Source organism: Amborella trichopoda, chromosome 3, assembly GCF_054954075.1.
Source record: "Amborella trichopoda isolate Santa Cruz 75 chromosome 3, AtrichopodaSantaCruz75HAP2 v2.0, whole genome shotgun sequence".
Lineage (NCBI taxonomy): Eukaryota > Viridiplantae > Streptophyta > Magnoliopsida > Amborellales > Amborellaceae > Amborella > Amborella trichopoda.
The window spans coordinates 33,350,001-33,363,368 of NC_142338.1; the positions used below are offsets into that span (position 1 = coordinate 33,350,001).

A 13,368-nucleotide genomic window follows, 5' to 3' on the forward strand; every position below is an offset into this window, starting at 1 on the left:
GCACATCCACGAAGTATGCACCTGGTGGGCAACGAGTAGCACACCTACGCACGGCCCTACGAGTGCCTACTGATTGAAGGAGTTGGGAACAAGCACGTGGCATGGGTGACCAGCACCGAGGTGTGCGACTAGGCAGAGCGCATCGAGGGTCTATGGGTCAGCCAGAGCGGGGCACACCCACACATTGCAGCAAGCCTTGCCCAAATCACGTACCGCAGCCTCGTCTCAACCAGGTGCCCATCCTTCCCAAGTATGTTGGATGGCTTAAAACACTTGGACTTCCTGAGTGACACCTATTGGGGGTCAAACTAGCATATAATTGACCCCATCACTACCCATACCATCTCAATGCACAACATTCCATCCTTGGGTGCAACACCACGGTTGAAGGCAGGGGGCCTCAAGGGCTTGTAGGATGAACAAGCTAAGCACACCCACGCAACAAGGGTTTAGGGATCCATGGTGTGCGCCAAAGCACACGGCACCGTGATGGCTTACGGGTTGCGTGAGCAAGGCACACCCACGCAGTTTGCCTGGTGGGCACCGAGGTGTTGGCCTAAGTACACGGCATCGCGAGGGTCTACCGGTTGTCGAGATAGAGACACCCGCGCAGCATGCCTGGTGTGCCCCAAGGTATGTGCCTAGGCACATTGCAACAATTGCCTACTGGTCGCATGAGCTGGGAACACCCACGTGGTATGAGTGGTGAGCACTGAGGGGTGCGTCTAGGCACAGTTCATCGAGTGCCCACGGGTCATCCCAAGAAAGGCACACCCATGCAGTATGAGCCTAGTGGGCAACGGGTTGCGTGCCAAAGCACGAAGCCACGAGTGCTTACGGGTTGAACGAGATGGGCACAACAACGCGGCATGGGTGGCGAGCAATGAGGTGTGCGACTAGGAAGAGCACATCAGGGGTCTACCACTCCGTCAGAGCAGGTCAAACCCACGCATTGGCAGCATCCCTAGGCCAAATCACGTACCTCAGCCTCGTCTCACCCAGGTGCCCCATCCTTCTCAAGTATTTTTTATCACTTCAAACATCTGGACTTCCTGAGTGACACGTGTTAGGGGTCAAACTATCATATATTTGACCCCATCACGACCAATAACATCTCAATGCACAACATTGCATCCTTGGGTGCATCACCACCACACGCACAGTTGAAGGCAGGGGGCCTTGAGGGCCGGTGGGATGAACGAGCTAAGCACACCCACGTAGCATGGGTTTAGGGCTCCATGGTGTGCGCCTAGGCACACGGCACCGCGATGGCCTATTGGTTGCCCGAGCAAGGCACACCCACGCAGTTTGCCTGTTGGGCATTGAGGTGTGCACCTAGGTACATGCCATCGCGAGGGTCTGCCAATCGTCGAGATAGGGACACCCACGTAGTATGCCTTGTGTGCACCAACATGTGTGCCTAGGCACAATGCAACAATTCCAACAGGTTGCACGAGCTGGGAACACCCATGCGGTATGGGTCGTGAGCACTGAGGTGTGCGCTTAGGCACAACACATCGAGAGCTCACGGGTCATCCCAGGAAAGGCACACCCATGCAGTATGAGCCTGGTGGGCAACGAGTTGCGCGCCTAGGCACGACCCTGCGAGTGCCTACGGGTTCAACGAGCTGAGCACAACAATGTGGCATGCAAGCAACAAGGTGTGCAACTGGGTAGAGAGCATCAGAGGTCTATGGGTCAGCCAGAGCAGGCCACACCCACGCATTGGCAGCACCCCTAGCCCAAATCATGTACCTCAGCTTCGTCCCAACCAGGTACCCATCCTTCCCTAGTATGTTTGATGGCTTAAAACACCTAGACTTCCTCAGTGACACCTGTTGGGGGTCAAACTAGCATATATTTGACCCATCACGACCCTTACCATCTCAATGCACGACATTGCATCCTTGGGGGCATCACCACCACACCCACGATTGAAGGCTAGGGGCCTCGAGGGCCAGTGGGATGAACGAGCTAGGCGCCCACGCAGCAAGGGTTTAGGGCTCCAGGTTGTGCACCTAGGCACACGTCGCCGCGATGGCCTACGGGTTGGCCGAGCAAGGCATACCCACGCAGTTTGCCTAGTAGGCACCGAGGTGTGCACCTAGGAAGCATCGCGAGGGCTTGCCGATCGTCGAGATAGGGACACCCACATAGTACGCTTGGTGTGCACTAATGTGTGTGCTTAGGAACAGTGCAACAATTGCCTACAGGTCGCACGAGCTACGAACACCCACGTGGTATGGGTGGTGAGCACAGAGGTGTGCGCCTAGGTACAGCGCATCCAGTGGCCACGGGTCATCCCAGGAAAGGCAAACCCACGTAGTATGAGCCTGGTGGGCAACAGGTTGCACACCGAGGCAATGTGCTGCAAATGCCTACGGGTTGAATGAGCTGGGTACAACAACACGACAAGGGTGGCGAGCAGCGAGGTGTGCAACAAGGTAGAGCACATCGGGGGTCTACGGGTCAGCCAGGGCAGGTCACCCCCATGCATTGGCAGCACGCCTAGCCCAAATCAGTACCTCAGCCTCGTCCCACCCAGATGCCCAACCATTCTAAGTATGTTTGATAGCTTAAAACACCTGAAGTTCCTGAGTGACACTTGTTGGGGGTCAAACTAGCATATATTTGACCCCATCACGACCCATACCACCTCAATGCACAACTATGCATCCTTGGGTGCATCACCACCACACGCACAGTTGAAGGCAGGGGGCCTCGAGGGTCGGTGGGATGAACGAACTAGGCACACCCACGCAGTAAGGGTTGAGGGCTCCATGGTGTGTGCCTAAGCACATGGCACCACGATGGCCTACGGGTTGCCCGAGCATGTCTCACCTACGCAGTTTGCCTGGTGGACACTGAGGTGTGCACCTAGGTACACGGCATCGCAAGGGCCTGCCCGTCATCAAGCTAGGGACACCCGCACAGTATGCCTGGTGTGCACCAAGGTCTGCGCCTAGGCACTGTGCAACAATTGCCTACAGGTTACACGAGCTGGGAAAACCCACGCGGTATGTGTGGTGAGCTTTGAGGTGTGCGCCTAGAAACAACGCATCGAGTGTCCACGGGTCTTCCCAGGAAAGGCACCTAAGCACGGCGTTGCGAGTGCCTATTAGGAACAACCACGTGGCTTAGGTGGTAAGCACCGAGGTGTGTGACTAGGCAGAGCACATCGAGGGTCTACGGGTCAGCCAGAGTAAGGCACACCCACCCATTGACGGCATGTCTTGCCCAAATCACGTACCTCAGCCTCGTCCCAGTCAGGTGCCCATCCTTCCCAAGTATGTTTGATGGCTTAAAACACTTGAACTTCCTGAGTGACACTTGTTCGGGGTCAAACTAGCATATATTTGACCCCATCGCAACCCATACCATCTCAATGCACAGCGTTGCATCCTTGGGTGCATCACCACCACACGCACAGTTGAAGCCAGGGGGCCTCGAGGGCCTGTGGGATGAACGAGCTAGGCACACCCACACAGCATGGGTTTAGGGCTCCTGGCGGGCACCGAGGTTTGCACCTAGATACCCAGCATCGTGAGGGTCTATCGGTCGCCGAGCTAGGGATGCCTACGCAGTGTGCCTAATGTGCAACAAGGTGTGTGCCTAGGCACAGTGCAACAATTGCCTACAGGTTGCGCGAGCTGGGAAAACCCCTACGGTATGTGTGGTGAGCACCGAGGTGTGCACCTAAGCACATTGTATCGAGTGTCCACGGGTCTTCCCGGAAAAGGCACACCCATGCAATATGAGCCTGGTGCACAATGAGTAGCGTGTCTAGGCACGACGCTGCGAGTGCCTACGGGTTGAGCAGGTTGGGCACAACCACGTGGCATGGGTGGCAAGCACCGATGTGTACGACTAGGCAGAACGCATTGAGGGTCTACAAGTCAGCCAGAGCAGGTCAAACCCACACATTGGTAGCACGCCTAACCCAAATCACGTACCTCAGCCTCGTCTCACCCAGGTGCCCATCCTTTCCAAGTATGTTTGATGGCTTAAAACACCTGGAGTTCTTGAGTGACACCTGTTGGGGGTCAAACTACCATATATTTGACCCCATCACGACCCATACCACCTCAATGTACAACGGGTGGTGGGCAGGCTGGAGCTTGGTGAACCCATCGCGGTGGCTAAGTGTCATGTGCCGTGTGCGCATTGTGCATCGCCCGCGTGCATGCGCGTGTGTGCACGACCGATTTTTATATGCTCGCTTTCACAGTTCGTATTCGTACTGAAAATCAAAATCAAACAAGCTTTTACCCTTTTTTTCCACACAAGATTTCTGTTCTCATTGAGCTCATCTTAGGACACCTGCGTTATCTTTTAACAGTAGAGTCGCACCAGCCAAACTCCCCACCTGACAATGTCTTCAGCCATGATCGGCCCGTCTAGGGCAAGAGTTGGAGCCAAACCGAGGGACAATGCCCCACCTCTGACTCACAAAATAAGTAAAATAACATCAAAAGTAATGGTATTTCACTTGCGCCACCAGGGGCGGCTCCCACTTATCCTACACCTCTCAAGTCATTTCACAAAGTCAGACTAGAGTCAAGCTCAACAGGGTCTTCTTTCCCCGCTGTTTCTGCCATGGCCGTTCCCTTGGCTATGGTTTCGTTGGATAGTAGACAGGGACAGTGGGAATCTCGTTAATCCATTCATGCGCAACACTAATTAGATGACGAGGCATTTGGCTACCTTAAGAGAGTCATAGTTACTCCCGCCGTTTACCTGTGCTTGCCAACCCCCAACCGCTTCCCTCCCAAAAATTTCAAGCACTCTTTGACTCTCTTTTCAAAGTCCTTTTCATCTTTCCCAAGCGGTACTTGTTCGTTATCTGTCTCTCGCCAGTATTTAGCCTTGGACGGAATTTACAGCCCAATTAGGGATGCATTCCCAAACAACCCTACTTGCCTACAGTGCCTCGTGGTGCGGTAGGGTCCGGGCACGACGGGGCTCTCACCCTCTCTGGCGCCTGCTTCCAGGGGACTTGTGCCCAATCCGTCGCTGAGGACGCTTCTACAGACTACAATTCGAGCAGCGGGGCCGCCTGATTCCCATGCTGGGCAGTTCTGGTTCGCTCGTCGTTACTAGGGGAATCCTGGTAAGTTTCTTTTCCTTCGCTTATTGATATGCTTTAACTCAGTACGGAATATTTACGTGGAACGAGGGTCCGTGGGTTTCCTGGGGGCCCACCTAAGCCGCGGTGCGACAGCGACACACTGTGGGGGCCACCGATCGTCATGTCACCCGTAAGCTGTGGGCTTGGGTTTGAGGCTACCGCACCACCAACGCGAGGGGAGGGGAATGGGTGGCCATCTTGCACCCCGAGCTGTTGCACTGGTCCATGTAGGGGTAAGGCGCAGGAGGCGTTTGGCATGACGCCTAGGCAGGCGTGCCCTCAGCCTCGGGCGTAACTTGCGTTCAAAGACTCGATGATTCACGGGATTTTGCAATTCACACCAAGTATCACATTTTGCTATGTTCTTCATCATGGCGAGAGCCAAGATATCTGTTGTCGAGAGTTGTGTTTGACAGTACGTGATCGGAGTGGTGGGGCGCGCTGCAAGAGGACCGAGCGTCCCCCTACGTGGTGCACCCCCCACAACATTTCCACCATGATCCATTTCCTTGACGCTTGACACGCCGGGGTTTTGTGTATCATTTTGGTGGGAGGAGCCTCTTATGAACCTCAAAGGTGGGGGCCACGCGAGGCTCTCCACCACCACATGTTCGCCAGTCCGTTTGCTGGGGCATCCTTCAATGATCCTTCCGTAGATTCACCGATGGAAACCTTGTTATGACTCCTCCTTCCTCTAAATGATAAGGTTCAGTGCACTTCTCACAACGTCGCTAGCTGCGGACTGCCTCCATCGCCGTGATCCCAACACTTCACGGGACCATTCAATCGGTAGGAGCGACGGGCGGTGTGTACAAAGGGCAGGGACGTAGTCAACGCGAGCTGATGACTCGCGCCTACTAGGAATTCCTTGTTGAAGACCAATAATTGCAATGATTTATCCCCATCACGATGAAATTTCGACAGATTACCCGGGCCTGTCGGCCAATGCTATATACTCGTTGAATACATCAGTGTAGCACACGTGCTGCCCAGAACATCTAAGGGCATCATAGACCTGTTATTGCCTCAAACTTTCGTGGCCTAAAAAGCCATAGTCCCTCTAAGAAGCTGGTCGTGGAGGATACCTCCGCGTAGCTAGTTAGCAGGTTGAGGTCTCGTTTGTTAACAAAATTAACCAGACAAATCGCTCCACCAACTAAGAACGGCCATGCACCACCACCCATAGAATCAAGAAAGAGCTCTCTGTCGATCAATCCTTACTATGTCTGGACCTAGTAAGTTTCCCCGTGTTGAGTCAAATTAAGCCGCAGGCTCCACTCCTGGTGGTCCCCTTTCGTCAATTCCTTTAAGTTTCAGCCTTGCAATCATACTCCCCCCCGAACCCAAAGACTTTGATTTCTCATAAGGTGTCGACGGAGTCTTATGAGCAACATCCGCCGATCCCTAGTCGGCATCGTTTATGGTTGAGACTAGGACGGTATCTGATTGTCTTCGAGCCCCCAACTTTCGTTCTTGATTAACGAAAACATCATTGGCAAATGCTTTTGCAATGGTTCGTGTTTCATAAATCCAAGAATTTCACCTCTTACTATGAAATACAAATGACCCCGACTGCCCGTCTTAATCATTACTTTGATTCTGAAGGTCAACACAATGGAACCGAAATCTTGTGATGTTATCCCATGCTAACGTATTCAGAGCGTAGGCTTTCTTTGAATACTCTAATTTTTTCAAAGTAACGGTGCCGGAGGCACGGCCCGGCCAGTTAAGGCCAGGAACGCATCGCCTAGTGAAGGGACGGGAAGGCCGGTGCACACCATGAAGGCAAACCGGTCGGCCCAGCCCAAGAACCAACTACGAGCATTTTAACTGCAACAACTTAAATATGTGCTATTGGAGCTAGAATTACCGCGGCTACTGACACTAGACTTGCCCTCCATTGGATCCTCCTTAAGGGTTTTAGATTGTACTCATTCCAATTACCAAACTCTTGGAGCCCGATATTGTTATTTATTGTCACTACCTCCCCGTGTCAGGATTAGGTAATTTGCGAGCCTGCTGCCTTCCTTGGATGTGGTAGCCGTTTCTCAGGCTCCCTCTTCAGAATCGAACCCTAATTCTCTGTCACCCGTCACCACGATGGAAGGCCCCTATCCTACCATCGAAAGTTGATAGGGCATAAATTTAAATGATGCATCACCAGCACAATGGTCATGCGATCGGTCGAGCTTTCATGATTCACCAAAGCATCGGGCAAAGCCCGCTCTGGCCTTTTATCTAATAAATGCATCCCTTCCAGAGGTCGAGATTTCTTGCACGTATTAGCTTTACAATTACTATGGTTATCCGAGTAGCAGGTGCCATCAAACAAACTATAACTGATTTAATGAGCCATTCGCAGTTTCACAGTCTGAATTAGTTCATACTTACACATGCATGGCTTAATCTTTGAGACGAGCATATGACTACTGGCAGGATCAATCAGGTAGCATCCCAAAAAGACATGGGGGAACCACACGGGACCCAAAGTAGGGGCCCGAATGGAACTCTGCATTTCGCTACTAAATGACGCCAGTGGTGGACGTCCATGCGGTAAGCCAACTCAGGGTCCCACAAGTAAGCATTCTCCAGTATCAAGAGACATAGGGGGAGCCCAAAAGGCACCAAACAAGGGAATAGGAAAGTGGAACCATACCAAGGATGCCGCAAGAAAGCCCAAAGGAGAGCAACCGTGGGGCCAATGGCCCACAGCAACAATCCAAACACCAGCTGAACACAATACACTTCCATCTCAAAAGGGTATCGAAAGCACACGCACAACAACTGCCACCATAATAGGGGAGACGAGAAGAACATCCCAAAACAAAGACCAAACGTCGTTGCCACCTCAGGCGCATCAGCTTGCACTGGGCGATATTCATCTCACGGGTAGAGGCCAGTAAATCAAGCCTCAAGATCCGTAAAACGTCCCTGACGCACTAGAGCTGAGCGACACTTGAATGAAGGCCAGCACTAGAAGAAGTCGGTACGTGCGAGAAACCATGGCTAGAACTGCATTACAAAACCCAAAAGATATGCGAGGCGAGGAACTAAAACAGCACGGAACTAAAACATGCCATATTGCGCAAGGGACGCAACGGCGCAGCATCAGGCCTACAACCCCACCATCATCCATCATCCAGAGAGGGTCATGTCAAGGTGGGAAGCAAGACTTCATCTTGCCGCCATGGTTGGGCCATATCACGTTTGTGACGCAATGGCACAGCGTCTAGACATCCCAACCACCATCACCCAAACGCAAATCATGTCTGGTGGTGAGACACCCGTCATCCACTGCCAAAGCTCTTAGATCGGGACATGCCATATTGCGCCCGGGACGCAACGGCACAGCCTCAGGCCTGCCACCCCGCCATCATCCAAAGGGGGGTCATGTCAGGATAGGAAGCAGAACTTCATCTGGCTATAATTGTTGGTGCCATATCATGTCATAGAGACACGACGACGCAGTGTCGAGACATCCCCACCTCCTCGCCCAGCGCACAACACTAGGATCAGTGCTGAGGGAAATCATTGTCCACTGCCCAAACTCTTCGATCGGGACAATGCACATGGTGTCATATTGCGACATGGACGCAACAGCGTAACCTCAAGACTGCCACCCCACCGTCATCCAGAGCTGAGCATGTCAGGGAGGGAAGCAAAACTTCTTTTAGCTGCTTTGGCCAGTATATCACGTCTTCGATGCGAATGTACAACAGTCGAGATAGCTTCTTTAGCCGCACCCTGAAGCACACCGTCTTCCTGCTATCGGATCCACATGGAGGTCGACCTTCCTTCCCTGCAAGTGTTTGCATGCGTCCAAGGGGAGGCAGGAGATGCATGTGTTTACCTAGTTCCGACTCTCGCCAACTATGTTTGATAGCTTAGAACATCGAAAATTCAAGAATGGCTGTTATTCCATCGAAACTAGCATACACTTTTTTTTCTAAAGGACAACCCATCCCACCACACCACCATGCCCAGTGCACAAGGACGTGTGCCCAAATCAGTTTTTCGGGGCAAACACACGGTGGAGCGTTGGACCTCAAGCTCCTGCACTGCCCGTCCTGGCCCATAAGACGGTCTAGGTGTGTCCTAGTGCATCAGAATAGCTGGCGAGGTGGGATGGAGCGGCCTGAAGCACACCACAGTGCACTATGTGACGTGGATGGTGGGCACCGAGGTACGCATCTACGCAAGGTGTCTTGAGGAGCAGGGGCCTGACACACACGTCATGGGTAGGGGGTACCGAGGTGCGCATCAAGGCACAACGCATCACCACACGCACGATTGAAGGCAGCAGGGTTTCGAGGGCCAGTGAGATGCCCGAGTAAGGCACACCAACGCAGCATGAATTGAGGGCTCCATGGAGGGTGCCTAGGCACACGGCATCACGAGGGTCTACTGGTACGCGAGAAAGATAGACCCACGCAGTATGCCTGGTGGGCACCTATCTGGCTAACTAGGCACAGCGTCACGAGTGCCTACAAGCTGCATGCGCTGGAAGCACCCACGCAGTAGGGGTGGTGGACATCGAGATGTGAGACTAGACAAAGCGCATCGATGGTCGACAGGTCAGCCAGAGCAGGGCAAACCCACGCATAGGCATGCAAAATCACGTACCTCAGCCTCGTCCCAACCAAATGCCCATCCTTCCCAAGTATGTTTGAATCCTTAAAAAACATGAAATTCCTATGTGACCCCTGTTGGGGGTCAAACTAGCATATATTTTAGTCCATCACGACCCATACCACCTCAATGCACAACGTTGCATCCTTGGGTGCATCACCACCACACTTAAGGTTGAAGGCAGGGGGCCTCAAGGGCCGATGGGATGAACGAGCTAGGCACACCCACGTAGCATGGGTTGAGGGCTCCATGGTGTGCGCCAAGGCACACGGCGCCACGATGGCCTATGGGTTGCCCCAACAAGGCATACTAACGCAGTTTGCCTAGTGGGCACCGAGGTGTGCGCTTAGGTACAGGCATCGTGAGGCCCTACCGGTCATCGAGCTAGGGACACCCAAGCAGTATGCCTGGTGTGAACCAAGGTGTGTGCTTAGGCACAGTGCAACACGTCCCTACAAGTCGCTCGAGGTGGGAACACCCACGCGGTATGGGTGGTGAGCACTGAGGTGTGCAACTACGAAGAGCGCATCGAGTGTCCACGGGTCATCCCAGGAAAGGCACACTCACGCAGTATGCTCCTGTAGGCAACATGTAGCGCGCCTAAGCACCGCACTGCGAGTGCTTATGGCTTGAAAGAGCTGGGAAAAACCACGTGGCATGGGTGGCGAGCGTCGAGTTGGGCGACTAGGCAGAGCGCATCGATGGTCCCAACCAGGTGTCCATCCTTCCCAAGTATGTTTGAAGTGTTATAAAACATGAAATTTTTGAGTTACACCTGTTGGGGGTCAAACTAGCATATATTTTATCCCATCACGACCCCTACCACCTCAATGCACAACATTGCATCCTTGGGTGCATCACCACCACACGCAGCATTGAAGGCAGGGGGCCTCGAGGTCCAGTGGGATGAATTAGCTAGGCACACCCACACAGCATGGGTTGAGGGCTCCATGGTGTGCACCTAGGCACATGGAACCAAGATGGCCTACAGGTTGCCCGAGCAAGGCACACCCATACACTTTGCCTAGTGGGCACCGAGTTGTGTGCTTAGGCACACGGCATCACTAGGGCCTATGGGATGCCCGAGTAAGGCACACCCACGCAATGTGGCTGGTGGGCACCGAGGTGTGCGTCTAGGCAAACGGCATTGTGAGTGCCTACAGGTTGCATGAGTTGGGAACACCAACACGTTATGAGTGGTGAGTACTGAGGTGTGCTCCTAGGCACAGCGCATCGAGGGTCCACGAGGGGAGGCACACTAACGCAGTATGTCTAGAGGATGCATAGGAACACTACCTCGTGAGGGCCTACCGGTAGATGAGCTAGGCACATCCACAAAGTATGCAAGTTGGGCACCAACGTGTGTGCCTAAGCACAGCGCCGCAACTGCCAACAGGCCACATGAGCTGGGAACAACCCTGACATCTGGGTGGTTAGCACTGGGGTGTGCGCCAAGGCACAGCGCATCGTGGGTCCATGGGGTAAGGCACACCCACGCAGTAGGCCAGGCGAACACCGAGGTGTGCGCCTAGGAACACAGAGTCGCGAGGGCCTACAGTTAGCCAAGCTAGGAACATCCACAAAGTATGCCAGGTGGGCACCAACGTGTATGCCTAGGCACAGCACCGCAAGTGCCTACAAGTTGCATGAGCTGGGAACACCCACGGGGTCTAGGTGGTGAGCACTAAGGTGTTCGCTTAGGCACAGCACATCAATTGTCCACGGGTCATCCCAGGAAAGGCCCACCCACGCAGTATGCACCTGGTGGGCAACAAGTTGCACGCCTAGGCATTGCGCTGCGAGTGACGAGCTGGGCACAACCACGTGGCATGGGTGATGAGCACCGAGGTGTACGACTAAGCAGAGCGCATCGATGGTCTATGGGTCAGCCAGAGTAGGGAACACCCACGCATTGACAGCAAGCCTTGCCCATATCACATACCTCAGCCTTGTCCCAACCAGATGCATATCCTTCCCAAGTATGTTTGATGCCTTAAAAAACCTGAAATTCCTGAGTGACACCTGTTGGGGGTCAAACTAGCATATATTTTACCCAATCACGACCCATACCACTTCAATGCACAACGTTGCATCCTTGGGTGCATCACCACCACACGAATGGTTGAAGGCAAGGAGCCTCGAGGGCCGGTGAGATGAACGAGCTAGGCACATCCATGCAGCATGGGTTGAGGGCTTCATGGTGTGCGCCCAAACACACGGCGCCATGATGGATTACGGGTTGCCCGAGCGAGGCACACTGTCACACCCCAAGAATTTACAATACTGATATTCCTGAGATGTGGCAGTCAAAACATATATATACATCTTTTTTTAGGACAAATTTACAATGGCGAATTTTTAAAAAGTAACAAAAGAAAGTTTAATCCTGACGAGCACTTAAATGAAACCGCAGTTATCCTGAAAAATGTTTATCATAGTTTGATGAGTTTGGCTACTCAATAAGTGATCGTCATAATCCTAAAAATAATCATGATTGAAAGATATCAATATTTTCCAAACTGAGATCTATTAACAGAAATGCATCAACAGTTTTACTTTCAATAAATGCATAATTAAGTATAATCCAAGTAATTGAAATGCTTATAACACTTTTAACGGCAGTGCATAATTCAAAGGATTTCACAAAATACCCTACTGGCTCCCAAGTAGGTCACCTATATACCCCATCAGCGTCTTGATGGGTCCACTTAATCCTTATCGACGTCCCAGATAGGTCCACTTAATCCCTGCAGGTCCACTTATACCTCACCGGCGTACCGGATGAGTCCACTTAACCCCTACTGGCGTCCCAGATAGGTCCACTTATACCTCACCGGCGAACCGGATGAGTCCACTTGCATACTTAAATTATTTCTAAATCTCTTTAAACATTCGAAAGCAGCAATATCATGTACTCAACATATCACTGAAATCATTAATATGAATTTCACTTAAACCATTAATAACAATCACTCTCTATAACATTTCAAAAATAACCAATCAAATATTTTGGGCTCAAATTTAGAAAGGTAGCAGTTTGTAAAGGCATTCTAGCATAATTGCCAATTTAATATGTACAGAAAAACTCTTACAGAAATTCAAGAATACGGAATTATCACAATTTATGGGATATCAATCCACAAATAAACATTTCACAACAATACTATAATCAATTGAAAAAATGTCAATTTTTAAATAATAAGGCAGTCATTTGCACATGAATTTTACAATGTCTAAATATTCAAAACAGTAGAAAGAAATATCACAATTTTACTAAAAGCAGAAATATCACATTTATTTCTAACAATAGACAAGAAAAATAAATAAATTTATTTTTCATAATTTACAGCATTCAAAATTTCTAACATAGATAAAATATCACAATTTTTATTAAACAGATTATTTTTCAGGAAGATGATGTCACTTACTCACAAATATTTGAGAGGGAGCTTCCGATAAAAATTCGGCTCGAGAGAGGAGTTCACTGTGTTTCGACCACAGAAAAAATCTCAAAAGTTTTCTAAGGTAGGAGTCTTCACCTCTCTGAATTTGAATTCTACTAACATATTATTTTATTCTTTTATTACGTTACAGGTGTGAGTGTTAGTTTA

At 51.4% G+C, this 13,368-nt stretch overlaps 2 non-coding genes across 2 annotated transcripts; both read right to left on the reverse strand.

Annotated features, from left to right (window-relative positions):
• Positions 1-5,385: 5,385 nt before the first annotated feature.
• Positions 5,386-5,533, reverse strand: LOC148782851 (5.8S ribosomal RNA). Its single transcript, XR_016053163.1, has one exon. It is a non-coding gene; the product is annotated as a 5.8S ribosomal RNA (ribosomal RNA).
• A 234-nt stretch (positions 5,534-5,767) lies between these two features.
• Positions 5,768-7,577, reverse strand: LOC148782852 (18S ribosomal RNA). The gene has a single exon (XR_016053159.1). It is a non-coding gene; the product is annotated as an 18S ribosomal RNA (ribosomal RNA).
• Between the last annotated feature and the right edge of the window lie 5,791 nt (positions 7,578-13,368).